This window comes from Polistes canadensis, unplaced genomic scaffold (genome assembly GCF_001313835.1).
Source record: "Polistes canadensis isolate GaletaPanama2010 unplaced genomic scaffold, ASM131383v1 scaffold_0, whole genome shotgun sequence".
In the NCBI taxonomy this organism is placed as follows: domain Eukaryota; kingdom Metazoa; phylum Arthropoda; class Insecta; order Hymenoptera; family Vespidae; genus Polistes; species Polistes canadensis.
The window spans coordinates 2,970,195-2,982,596 of record NW_014569547.1 but is presented as its reverse complement, the minus strand read 5'-3'; the positions used below and the strand labels follow the sequence as shown (position 1 = coordinate 2,982,596).

General features: G+C 37.5%; 1 protein-coding gene across 1 annotated transcript in view; it reads right to left on the bottom strand.

Annotated features, from left to right (window-relative positions):
• The window catches only part of LOC106787516 (protein dachsous), a 133,245-nt gene that overhangs the window by 96,415 nt on the left and 24,428 nt on the right, over positions 1-12,402 (bottom strand). The gene's annotated exons all lie outside the window — the stretch shown is intronic.

The following is a 12,402-nucleotide window of genomic DNA, read 5'->3' as shown; positions in this document are numbered from 1 at the left end:
AAGAGATTGAAAAGATCGTACTTACGATTTAACAAGAATAGATATTTTCTTGTAAGATCGTTGTTCGAGTAAAATCGATCGATAGTGGAATAGGTACGAAAGTACTCGTTAAATCCATCAACTTGAAACTTAACGTTTATTCTTATCAGGATTATCGTAAGACGTAGAAAACGTTAGCGCGTTTATCTGTTGAGAACGGCGTTGCACGCGCACGCTCGAGTTTGAATTCCGTGGATTCTCCAAGAAAACATGAAGTTCGAAAGGAAGAAAAAGAAAAAGGAAAGAGGAGGTATTGAGATAGATAAAGATAGAGAGAAAACGAGTACCCTATGTGGATCGTGGTGAGATGAGTAATGAAGCTGCTCTTCTGTTATCGCTCGCATGAAATCTTTCCTTCGGTTTGCACGCATAGAAATAGTTCTCTCTCTCTTTCTCACTCTATTTCTCTTTTTTTTCTTTTTCTTTTTCTTTATCTTTCTCTTTCTCTTCTTTCTTATCCTTCCTATACCTAGTCGCGTTTTCGTAATCGAAAGATACTCTGGATTCAAACGATAACGCTAGCTACCTTTGCTATTACAAACGGACAAAGTAGGCATGTAGGTACGAGCAATAATTGAATCGTAAACGGGAAATGATTTCTCCTTCTTACCGATTCCTTTTGCTGTTGGACGATCCTCTACGATGTTAACGGTAGGCTTTGTGTTGTGTTTCCTACGAAGTCTCGTGAATAACTAAGGAAGAATGACGCTATGTTTACACTTTATTTCATAGCTGACTTCGTTCGGTCAGAAAGATATACATAAAAAGGTGAAAGTTTAATACGGTTGATTATCGTAAATGTAATCATATTAGTTTGAATTAGAAATGTTTTGTTTTTTTGGGATTATAAAGAATAAGTACAAAGTGACATGCGCGAATAAGAAGATACATCTAACCGAAAGATAATAAAATAATATTAATGAGTAATGAAATGGTGTTTTTTTACGGTGTTTCTCTCCGAACACTTTTTCACATCTATTCAATACTAATCAAAGAGATCGCGAATATATAAAATGAAATTATTGAACGAATAATTAATGATTAAATATTTTGTTATCGAGCTAATATATTTGTTTTTCATTTTTTTATTCATATTTTTTCAAATCAATATTATTTCAAATAAATCAAATGTGATAATACAATTGTAATATCAAACAAATCCGACGAATTTCTTTTTGAAATGAGTTAAGATAAAAATGCTCATTAAGCGAGATGCAAATGCAAGGTATGACATTGCGTCATAAGATTGGTAAGTTGGTTAAAAACGATCCCTGACGCCTCGAAGTTCCAACGTGTGAGGTCTATTAACGGGCCATTCAATCGTAAAGTCTCGTCGATATAAAGGGCCTCGTTGTGCCACGTCTTGTTTGCCCGCACCGTGCCTTCGTCAAATCGATTTTCCGGCACTGCGTGGTACCGAAAAAGTATCCTCGCGAAAGATCCTCTCAAAAAATGCTGTCTAAAAGGACAATGCTCGAAAACAAGGTACTATAATATCCCATTCTTACCAGCAAAAAACTTTATCTTAGCCATGTAAAAGTTTCTTTGAATTAACCAATGTCCCTCCAAAGTTATTCTAAGTATTCTAATTTCCGATAGATGTAAATCAAGTCTCAATTGCATTCTCGTCTAAGTAATCTCAAGTAAAATCAGGTAAAACTTGTCGACTTTTATGCGAAAACGAGATACCCGTTGTACGTGGAATCCTACGATCTAACGTTAGCATCGTTTCCTAATAGAAATCAACCTTGGCACATACTTTAAATGAGCACGCACCTTATGCATGAATATACGTGTATGTGTGTGTATGCATGTAAAAGAATTCACCAACTAATGCACGGGTCATTCCCACGTACTGACATTCTTTTAAAATACAAAACAAGCGCAAACGAGGATTGTTGCAATCGACCGTTTAACTTTCCGTATATATGGGAATGATAGAAAGAATGAAATAATACTTTTTTCCCGCTATTAAATTCATTTCATAAGGAATTTCTCCAAGTAGGTAAAGATTATTTCGCAAGTACTTAACTTAACTTTAACGTTGCATAGGTTGATAGAGGTAACGAGCGTAACCATAGTAGTCAGATTAATCGAATGATTATTAAAACTAACCTACACATACATACTAATATAAATTAAAAAAAGAATTGTCCTTCAATCTACTCCTCTTCCTACCAACGTGGAATTTCAAGAGATCATCAATGGGATTAAGTTTACGTTGAGCGATCAACGAATTCCCTTATTCTTTTTTATATTCCTACCTTCCTTTTTTAGCGAACGAGAATTCTTAGGAAGAAGAGAAGAGAAGAGAAGAGAAGGGAAGGAAAAAGATAGAAATAACAAACGAAAGAAGAAGAGAGTTAACTGCACGGTTGCTTGGTACTCGTGAGAAGGAAGGAAGGAAGAAGAAGAAGAAGAAGAAGAAGGAAGGAAGGAAAAGAAGAAGAAGAAGAAGAAGTGGAAAAAGGTGGTCCAGGGCGGTCGAAACATTCCCGGCTCAGGGCGTGCATTAAATATGATATATGCTTATTGAATTTGTAAGTAAAACGGCTGATGGTAGAACTCCTGCGTCTGGTGGTAGTCGAGAAAGGGCGCGTTGGAAGAAGGTCGATGAAGAAAACGAAAAGAAAGAATGAAAGAAAGAGATAGAGAGATAGAAAAAGAGAAAGAGAGAGAGAGAGAGAGAGAGAGAGAAGAGAAAAGATACATAGATATACATACATGTATATAAACCCACACCGCGTATACACATGCATATATTCTTTTGCATGTGTCTTCCTCCCTCGTGTTCTCTTTTCACCCTTCCTTCTTCGTATTTCTCTATCTTCCTCTTTCTCTCACAGTCAGTTTCTTCAACTTTTTCTACCTTTTACTTTTAACCGCGCGTCTCTACTTCTTCTTACATCTTCGTTCCTCATTCAGTGATTCTCTCTCTTTCTCTTCCATTCTCTCTTTCTCTTCTTACTCACTGGTAGCCGTGATGGTAAAGCGTGCATAATTAGGAGGATTTCAACGGGGATTACCCTCGTATGGACCCCATCCAGTCATCCCGTTGCTGCCCTTCTTTGTCCGAGCAACTAATTTATTTAATCATTCCACGAGCAACCGCCAGGCGGCGCCTTTGCCTGCCCGCGGCTCCTAAGTTGCTTAATCGTCCAAAGAGGCTGTTTCTCTTCTCTTTCTCTCCCTTCCTACACCTCTCTCGTCATCCCTTTACTCCCTTAACTCTTTCCCTCCCTTCCTTTCTTCCTCCCTCCCTTCCTTCCTTCCTTCCTTCCTTCCTTCCTTCCAGATTCTCCATACTTTTTATTTTCTTTTTCGCAAAAGGCTTAATCGTTCCGCTTGTTGCCCATCGAAGATTCGCGTTAGAAAAACGACAGAAAGGGAAAGAAAGATAATATTTTAGTTGATCTAATTTTTTGACCGATTACAAACAAGATGACAATGGACATTTACGTATTTAATTCGAATTATATTAAAGATAGGAAAAAAGTTAATGGATAATTGAGGAAAGAAAAGTGCACGAGCTAGAGGAATATTGCGATGAGTGGTGAGACGAAAACAAGGAAGAAGAAGAAGAAGAACAGGAAGAGGAAGAGGAGGAGAAGCAGAAGGATGAGGAGGAGGAGGAAGAGGAGGAGGAGGAGGAGGATTTGCGCTACTCTTGTGCACGGTAATCGAGCGAGCGTGCCGAGGCGGGTGCCCGATCGACTGTGTTTTGCCCTGTCGCGCGTACATCGAAAAGGAATCCGGTTCGTGGGACAAAACCACGTATCCTTGTTGACAAATTGAGTATCGAGGAACGGAGTGTACGCAACTCGTCTCCTCTTCCTCCTCCACCTTGGGTGGTACTTCCTGATCAAGGATATTTAACTTAATGCAACGATCTTAAATTCTAACTCTTATTTTGTTAAATATAAAAACAAGAAAATAAAAAAGAACGACAAGGACAATGACCTAAATTTTTCTATCCGTTACAATAAGTTAATTCATTAAAATATTATTGAACGTGATAGAATATTAAGGAAATAAGGAAGAAAATAACAGATCATTTTATTAGAATGCAATTGAGTTGCAGTGATTTATTTGGTGTCTACGAGGAAGGCTGATGACCGGGGCAAAATAATTCCTTATGATAATCCAGAGAGTAAGGATGGCCGACATAAATCGGCCATGCGTTTTTCGCGTTACCCGATATGGAATCTCGTTCGTGAAAAAGAAGCCGAGATAACGTCCTTGACAAATCGAGTCCTGAAAAATCGTCCTTGACTCGGCACGTCATATGTTCGGCATTCGAATTCTCTCTCTCTCTCTCTCTCTCTCTCTCTCTCTCTCTCTCATTCTATTTTCTCATGTACATTGGAAAGCATTGGAAAAAGGAAAAAATCTCTTTTGAAAGGATAGGACCGATAAAACATTCAATGTTCGTTATAAATTTGAAGAAGTGCGGATGTACAACTTGAAAAGAGAGAGAGAAAGAGAATGAGAGAAAAAGTTCGTTGACCTTGAGGCCAGTGTCCGAAGAACATAATCGACGAGCGACCGGTCCGTCAAATTTATCGAGCCTGTGCATTGTGATGCCCAGAGAAGAAGAGAGGAAGAAGAAGAAGAAGAAGAAGAAAAGGAAGAAGACACCTACTGCCTTCTTCGAGATCTCCCACTCTTTCTCCTTCTTCTTCTTCTTCTTCTTCTTCTTCTTCCTCTCTCTCTCTCTCTCTCTCTTCTACGAAATATCCAAGAGCAGGAATTAATCAAAACGCATCGCAACAGTGATTTAGAATCCATCATCCTGAACGAGGCATCGATCCAACGAGCAGAGTGACGCCTTTTCGATCGGGCACGCGGGTGGAAGACCAAAACCAAAACCAAGACGAAGAAGAAGAAGAAGAAGAAGAAGAAGTAACCAATGCAAAGTAAAAAGAAAGAAAGGGAGAGAGAAAGAGTGAAAGAGTGGGGCATAGGGGGCGAGAGGAGGGGAGGTAGCCGTAGTCAATTCGAAGGAACATAATTTTAAGCGGAGTTCTTTCAGCTCTCGAAAGTTAACCGGCCTGGTATTCCTCCGTCTGAATTATCGTTGACCTCCAACACGGTCTTACAAGGCGCTCGACTGCACCACAGAGTGCAGCCCTTTCCCCAACCCCCTGTTCACCTCTTACCGTCCTCCTTCATCTTCTCCTCCTACTATTCCCTTCCTCGGCGACCCTACGCCACCGAGATGAGGGCCAGCGCGCGTTCCGCCAATGTTGCACCGCATAAATTGATACCCTGCCTCGCTGGACTTTCTGTGTTACCGGCGAGCATCGACACGAACAACCTGACCAATCCCCTCCCCCAACCTTCTCATCCACCTCCTCCTTCTCCTCCTCCTTGCATGTACCTCTCCAGCCACGAATCTTACTTACGATTCTTTCCTTTCCTCGCACCCTACACACCTAAACATCTCCTCGCGAAATTTCGTCGCGCTTAAATCACTTTGGAAGAAAAACCACCGAATATTCTTAACTAAGAAGATTCATTCTCCATTATTTCGAGCGAAATAAAAGGGGACGTTTTTCCTTTATTTGTTTTTTTTTTTTACATTCATTTATTTATTTATACTCGTCACGTAGCAAACATTTCTCGGAATACTGTCGTGAATCTTAAGAAAGATAACAGGAATACAGGAAAGATCCGTTAGATAAGACAATAGCAATGAAACTCTCTCGTTTCGACAATAATTAAATCGATAAGAGAACGTTGTACGGTTTGATCAATCTTAACGTTATCGATCACTGAATTTCGTAGAATAAGAAACAACTCTTGGAATAAGGATTTAGGAGGATCCCTCTCATTTTTCTCGTTTCTCTAATCGTAAATAAAAATCTATTGGCTGGTCTGGATAAGACTAGAAAAATGTGAAAGATAAGAGGGTGGTATATACGTAAGATGTTTTTCACGGCACAGTGGCTATTTGCATAAGACCCGTCGTCGTTGTCGTCGTCGTTGTCGCGGCTCTCACAAACGATAGTGTTTGCACATAACACATACGTAGAAGAAAAAGAAGAAAAGGAAAAAGAAGAAGAAGAAGATGCGAAGATGTCGAAGAAAGAAAAAAAAGAAAAAGTAAGAGAGAGAGAGAAAGAGAGAGAGAGAGAGATACATAGAAGCTAGCAGTTTTACGAGAAGGAGCAAAAGCTGCAGCAGGGGCAACAGCAGCAGGGGCAACAGCATCGGCACCACGTTGTTGCTCCTTCGTCGTGTCCCATGCCACTAATCGATTTTAACCGGGCGAAAGCGTGCCTCCGCGCTACGTCTAATTGGTAATTAAGCTTAGGTTTACGGCGTTCGGAAGAGGTCCTACCGGCTGCACCCTTCTAGGGTGGGGAGAAGGTAGCGAAGAGAGAGAAAGGTGGAGAAAAGAAGGTAGGCAAGAACTTACCACGAGAATAACGGCGGTGGTCTATACTTGGAAGAGAACTCGAAAAGAAGGATTGAAAGAAACACTGGATGGAATTTATTTTAAGAATTCATTCTATCTCGCGTTTCGAGAACCGATAATGAATTTACTAAAATTAATTGAACGATATTTCGAGAGAATTGTTGTAATAAATTTAACGCAAATGTTATTTCTTAATTATCCGCGTACGAAATAAATTTATATTTTTAATTATTAAACATGATGAATGATAAGATTCTATTTTTCTTTTTTTTTCTTTTCTTTTTTATGTATTTTAACGTACTACTTACTTAACTTTTTCATTTCTTTTTCTTTTCTTTTCTTTTCTTTTTCTTATAAAGCCGGTACACGTTTTTTCGCTAATCTTAAAAGCAAATACACCGCGGGACAATTTTTTGTCTCTCTTTCTCTTTGTCGACCTCGTCGAGAAGTCATCACGATCCAGGAGTAGAAAAAGATCTCCATGGGTTCTCCTCTTTCTTCTTTTCGTCTTTCATCGCGATCGAGATGAAGAAGGGCCAACGTGACGACCGCCCGGCTTTGTTATATCGTTACCATCGCCCCTTTCTTGGAAATTGTTCACAAACAAATTTTGTTCTTTCTTTTTGCCAAATGTACGTGCCGGTGTACCAACGAGATAAGATTGACAATAAATAAGATAATACAAGAAGTTTAATCAAAATAGAACAACACAACAATAAAAAGAAAATATGAATATGTTACATCTCAACGAATGTATAGAAAAAGAAAAGTAATTAAATTTAATAAGATAGAAAAAAATAAGTAATACGACAAAAGATATTATCTTAAAATCGGTTATTTTTTTCTTGTTCTACCTTTTTTCACTTTTCTTCAATTGGAAACTTCACCGAAGCTGCGGTTTATCTTTCTTTTCTCTTTCTCCCTTTTATACATCGTTCAGCTCACTCGACTGCCGACAGACTGATATATAGCTCGCATAAGAGATGTAGTCAGATCACGGTCCCCTTCATGACGCTGCTTCTACACCGGCGAACATGTTCTTCTTTCCTACGATAAATCCTTGCGGAATATAAATCGATATGTGGAAAGAAATAAGTCCCCAAGAGCTTTATTTTATTTTCTTATACCTTCATTTCCATCTAACTTTCACGTTATTTCCTAATATCCGAAATAGTTTTTCTTTTTTTTTTTTTTAGAAAAAAAAACAAATTGGATATTCGGTCTGTGTTATAAATTTAAGATACTCTTTTACAAATTTCTAAATGTATAGTCAAGGCAGAAGATCTTTTTCGATTATCATTCGGTAAATGATCTAATTTAGAATCAAATTACGAATTTAATTCTATACAATTTGGTAAGAGATTAGAGTTAGTAGTCAAGGGTCAATCAGACGATAGCAAAAATACTTCTCATCGAAATTTTCTTCGCGAAACGTTGAACTCAAAATCCTACCTCTGATTACTATTTAATAATTAATTAATTAGGAATATCATTTTTTCAGTATAATTTGGTAAACGATAGAAAGAAAGATAATAAAGTAGTAAATACTCGGTCAGACGGTAAGAAAAATATTTTTTATTAAACTTTAATATTCACTCTAATTTCTACCTGATGTTCTATTATTAAGATAAAACAGCAACTAAGTCTCGAATGAAGAAGTATTTACTTTAAAAGATCGAATCATGTCGGTGGCTTGAATTTTTATTCTCATGAGAATCATTTGTTCGTACGATATATCTTTCGAAGATCGTATATACACATATCTATACATATGTGTGTATGTGTGTGTGTGTATACGTGAGCATCTTTCGCGGCAAGATTATCGCCAATTAGGATATTTACTCGAATTTAACCGCGAAACTACCTCCGCCATTGTGAATGGTTTTACCGTAAACGTTGGTAATTAGTGTATCGTTCCTCGTGCTTTCGATGGTCACCAAGATTGACAGCATTGATATCGTCTTACTCATCCCCTTTTCTTTTTATATCTTTAAAAACTCTCATTCTCTCCTGTAAATAAACCGTTGCTTCTTTCGATGCAGCTGCATATTGGTAAGAAAGAGAGAGAGAGAAAGAGAAGAGAATACACCGAACATAATGAAACGTTTGCACGCATATACAAACACATACATTAACGGTTCCGTTAATTACGAGCGAAAGCCACTGGCATCGTCGCGAGAAACCGCAACGCGACAGTTTGAGTTCCGCGATTATTCAATCGTACGTAAAGATATATATATATATATATATACGTATACGTATTTTATCTATGTATGTAAGTAGTTTTATATTTGCATATAAAAGTATACTTGTGTATATGTGAGATCTAACACATGTATTTATCTATATTCCCATATACGGTGAGAGTAGTTACGTAAAACTATGCGTGTATTACATCGTTGTATGAATCTGTATAACTATGTATATATATATATATATATGTGTGTTCAAGTGTACATACATATCCGTATCGTTTCGGTTATCGCAAACGTCGCGGTTTAAACAAAGTTCCGTCGCCTCGTGACTCTTTCAACGACGTTAATTACCCCTAGGAGAAAAGAAAGCTTAATCCCGAGCTTGCCCTCCGATCTCCGGCGGTTCCGTCTGCGGTACCAGGAATCGAGCGTGCCGAACTCTCTTATGCATATTAATTCGATAGAAGATAAAAGGGTCTTATTACAAATGGAAATTTGCCCAAGCGGATGTAACTCCAAAGTTGTCTCTCTCTCTCTCCCTCCCTCCCACTTTTTATTTATTTTTCTTTTTAAACGCATGCCAAAGATCTCCGACGTTTACATTTAATTCGTTCGATCGATTCTTCGACATCTTTCCGAGTAATCTCCTAGTCATATTTTGTTCACGTATCGTTGTATCTTCAAATTCTGTGTTTGATTGATATTCGGTAATAAATTAGTTAAGAATTATTTAATCAATATCATTTCATACAGTTTGGTAATCGTAAGTGAATAGAATAGTAGTCAATGATCGGTCAGACAGTAAGAAAAATATTTCATATCGTAATTGAAACCAATTTTTACCAATCGTTTTACTTTAAATCCTATCAGGATATTATTTGTTATCGAATTATTTTGGAAAATTGCATAAAAATGTAATTTCATAAACTTATAGGGTAAACGTAAGAAAGAAAAAATGTGAGTTAAAAGTATAAGTCAAGGGTTGGTAAAACGGTAGCAAAAATATTTCGAATCTGATAAGAAACGTGGGGGCCCGAAAACGTTGGGCCCTCGCGAGGTCAGCCTCGGTTCCAAGAGCGATCTTACATTGATACTTTTGCGTCAGCCAGAGGTCTATCGATAATTAATTGCGTACGAGGTTCGTTTATCTTGAATCGCGATGTGATTTATTGGTTGAAACTTTTATGGTTCGGGGTCTAATTTATCAGAAAATCCCTTAATCGTTTTCATCGTGCCCCGCGTACTACTTATTATTAGTCGAGCTTGTTCAACTCTTATATATATAAAAGGCAATCCTCGAAACGGCTGGTCGACCCTCGTATCGCCACACTTGGTAAAACCATCAAACTCGAATCGGCCAGAAACTCTTTTCCTAAAGATATATAACCTATCTACCTACCTACCTACCTACCTACCTATCTACTACTTTTCCCTTTGCCTTCTCTCCAAACTTGTAATCATTAACTCGATCTAGGCTGGGACCGTCTGCAAGCCTTTCCGATACACTTTCTTCCTTTCTCTACCAATCTTAACGAAGTGAATTAAACATAACACTTAAATGTTCCTTTCGAATGATTTATCAAAAATTCATAAATAACATAATCATTAATATACATATATTATTTCATAAATTTAAATAATAATATTATACCAGATATATTTTTTCATAATATTAGAAGACACGCGTACAAAATCGTTAATACCCTTTCCTATTATTTTGCAACCAATCCTAATACGTTAAAATATCTTTCTTAAAGTACTTACAAAAACATCATATATAAGACGCAATCATTTTATATATATATTAAAACAAATACATATCAAGAATAATTCAGACAGATATTTGAGAACAGCGAATGGAATCGCGTGTTTGTGGTACATTAGGAAAGATCGTGGAAAAAGCATCGAGTTAAATAATGGAGTATAGAGACCGAAGATGGAGATTTCTCTAAGACGTTACTCCCGTTTCACCGGATGTACAAGTTGCGTCCGATCTTCCCGAGAAGGAAGGAACATGAATGAAGCCATGTGCGCGAAATCTCGTGCGAACGTTCTGTGGCACGCAATGGGAGTGAGGAGGAGGAGAAGTAGAAGAAGAAGAAGAAGAAGAAGAAGAAGAAGAAGAAGTGGTGAAGAGAAAGGGTAAGGGTAAGGGTAAGGAGAGGTGAAAGAAGAAGAAAAAGAAGAAAGAATAAAGAAAGAAAGAAAGAAAGAGAGAAGCAAGAGTCGATCGGTATAACTCGATCTCAGCTCGTTTCAGCGGTATCGTTCCATAATCCAGCACCGTAGGCGGTATAGTGGTGCGCGCGCGCACACCTCACTTTCAACGAAACACACACGTACGAATGAACGAACGCATGATCGTAGGAACGCACGCACGCACGTACGCATGCATGCACGGGTGCGCGTGCGCGCGCGCAAACGCGCTAAAGTACGACGAGACTGCTTGCACCTGTTCGCACATGCGTCGATGTACCTGGCAGTGAATATATTTCTCTTTACCGGTGACATCTCTTACGCGAGATTTCTACCAAAGGATATGTCATCAATTTTAATCGCAATTTAAACACGTCTATCACGTAATCACCGATAAACATTTCGCGAATTATATTCATGATTATATTATATAATAAATTTCAGAATATTGTTTATTAATTGATCTCTCCTCGCGTATGTGATTAATTTAATCGTTTTAACGATAAATATTATCATCCATTGATTGTTATTTAATCGGATACAATTTTATTTGATATAAATGTTTCTTCGAATAAAATGATTCAACTGATTGGCATATTAGAATACTACTACTTTGCTCAATCCTTTCTAGTTTTCTTTTTTTCTTTCTTTCTCTCTCTTTTTGTCCCCCTTTTCTATCTTTCCTGTCTGTCCCCATGTCAACGAATGCAAATCAGAATCAGGTCTTTAAAGATGATTCCACTTGATACATTTCGAGAAGCAATATCGAGCGACAGTGTTTTGAGAGAATGTGTCTAGTATAGCTAGCATTACCAAGTCGATAAAGATCTCTCGACGATAACCCTCGAGCAAAACTCAAAAGAGTCGTTTCACTCTTGCATTACGAATATGTTGATTTATGAATAACACAAATTGTATTATTAATAAGACCAAAAAGATCTCCAAATGGGAATACCTTTGGTGAACTATATTAATTTCAATATTTCTTTCTGAAAAGGACATTGATTCTATTTTTTGTTTTTTTTTTTTTCTCTATACTTTAATACAACCAATCTCGAAAGTAGTCCCTTCAGTTCTTATCCTCGTTTTAAAAACAAAAAAAATTACTAAAAGAATGATAAAGGTTCTTCCGTTTTTTTTTTATAAGATATAAATAGGTCAGAAATTATTTCAACATTCCTTTCTCAAAAACATTAATGATTACTATTTTTCTTCTTTTTCTTTTTTTTTTTTTTCGTATACTCAAACACAACCTATCTTGAAAGTAGTCCATTGGTTTATCCGAACACTTATCCCTATCTAAAAAAAAAAAAAATTACTGACAGATTGAAAAAGGTTCTTCTGTTTTATAAGAGATATATAGGTCAGAAATTATAGGACAGAAATAGCATCTTCTTTGGAGAAGAAGGCCAGGAAAAAGGAGGATGGGGAAGAGGTTGAAGAGGAGGAGGAGGTGGAGGAGGAGAGGGGACGAGGTGTAAAGGATGGTACTCAGTAACACACGATGTACTAATCTCTATCCACGAGTCTACCTCTATCTCTTCTTCTCTC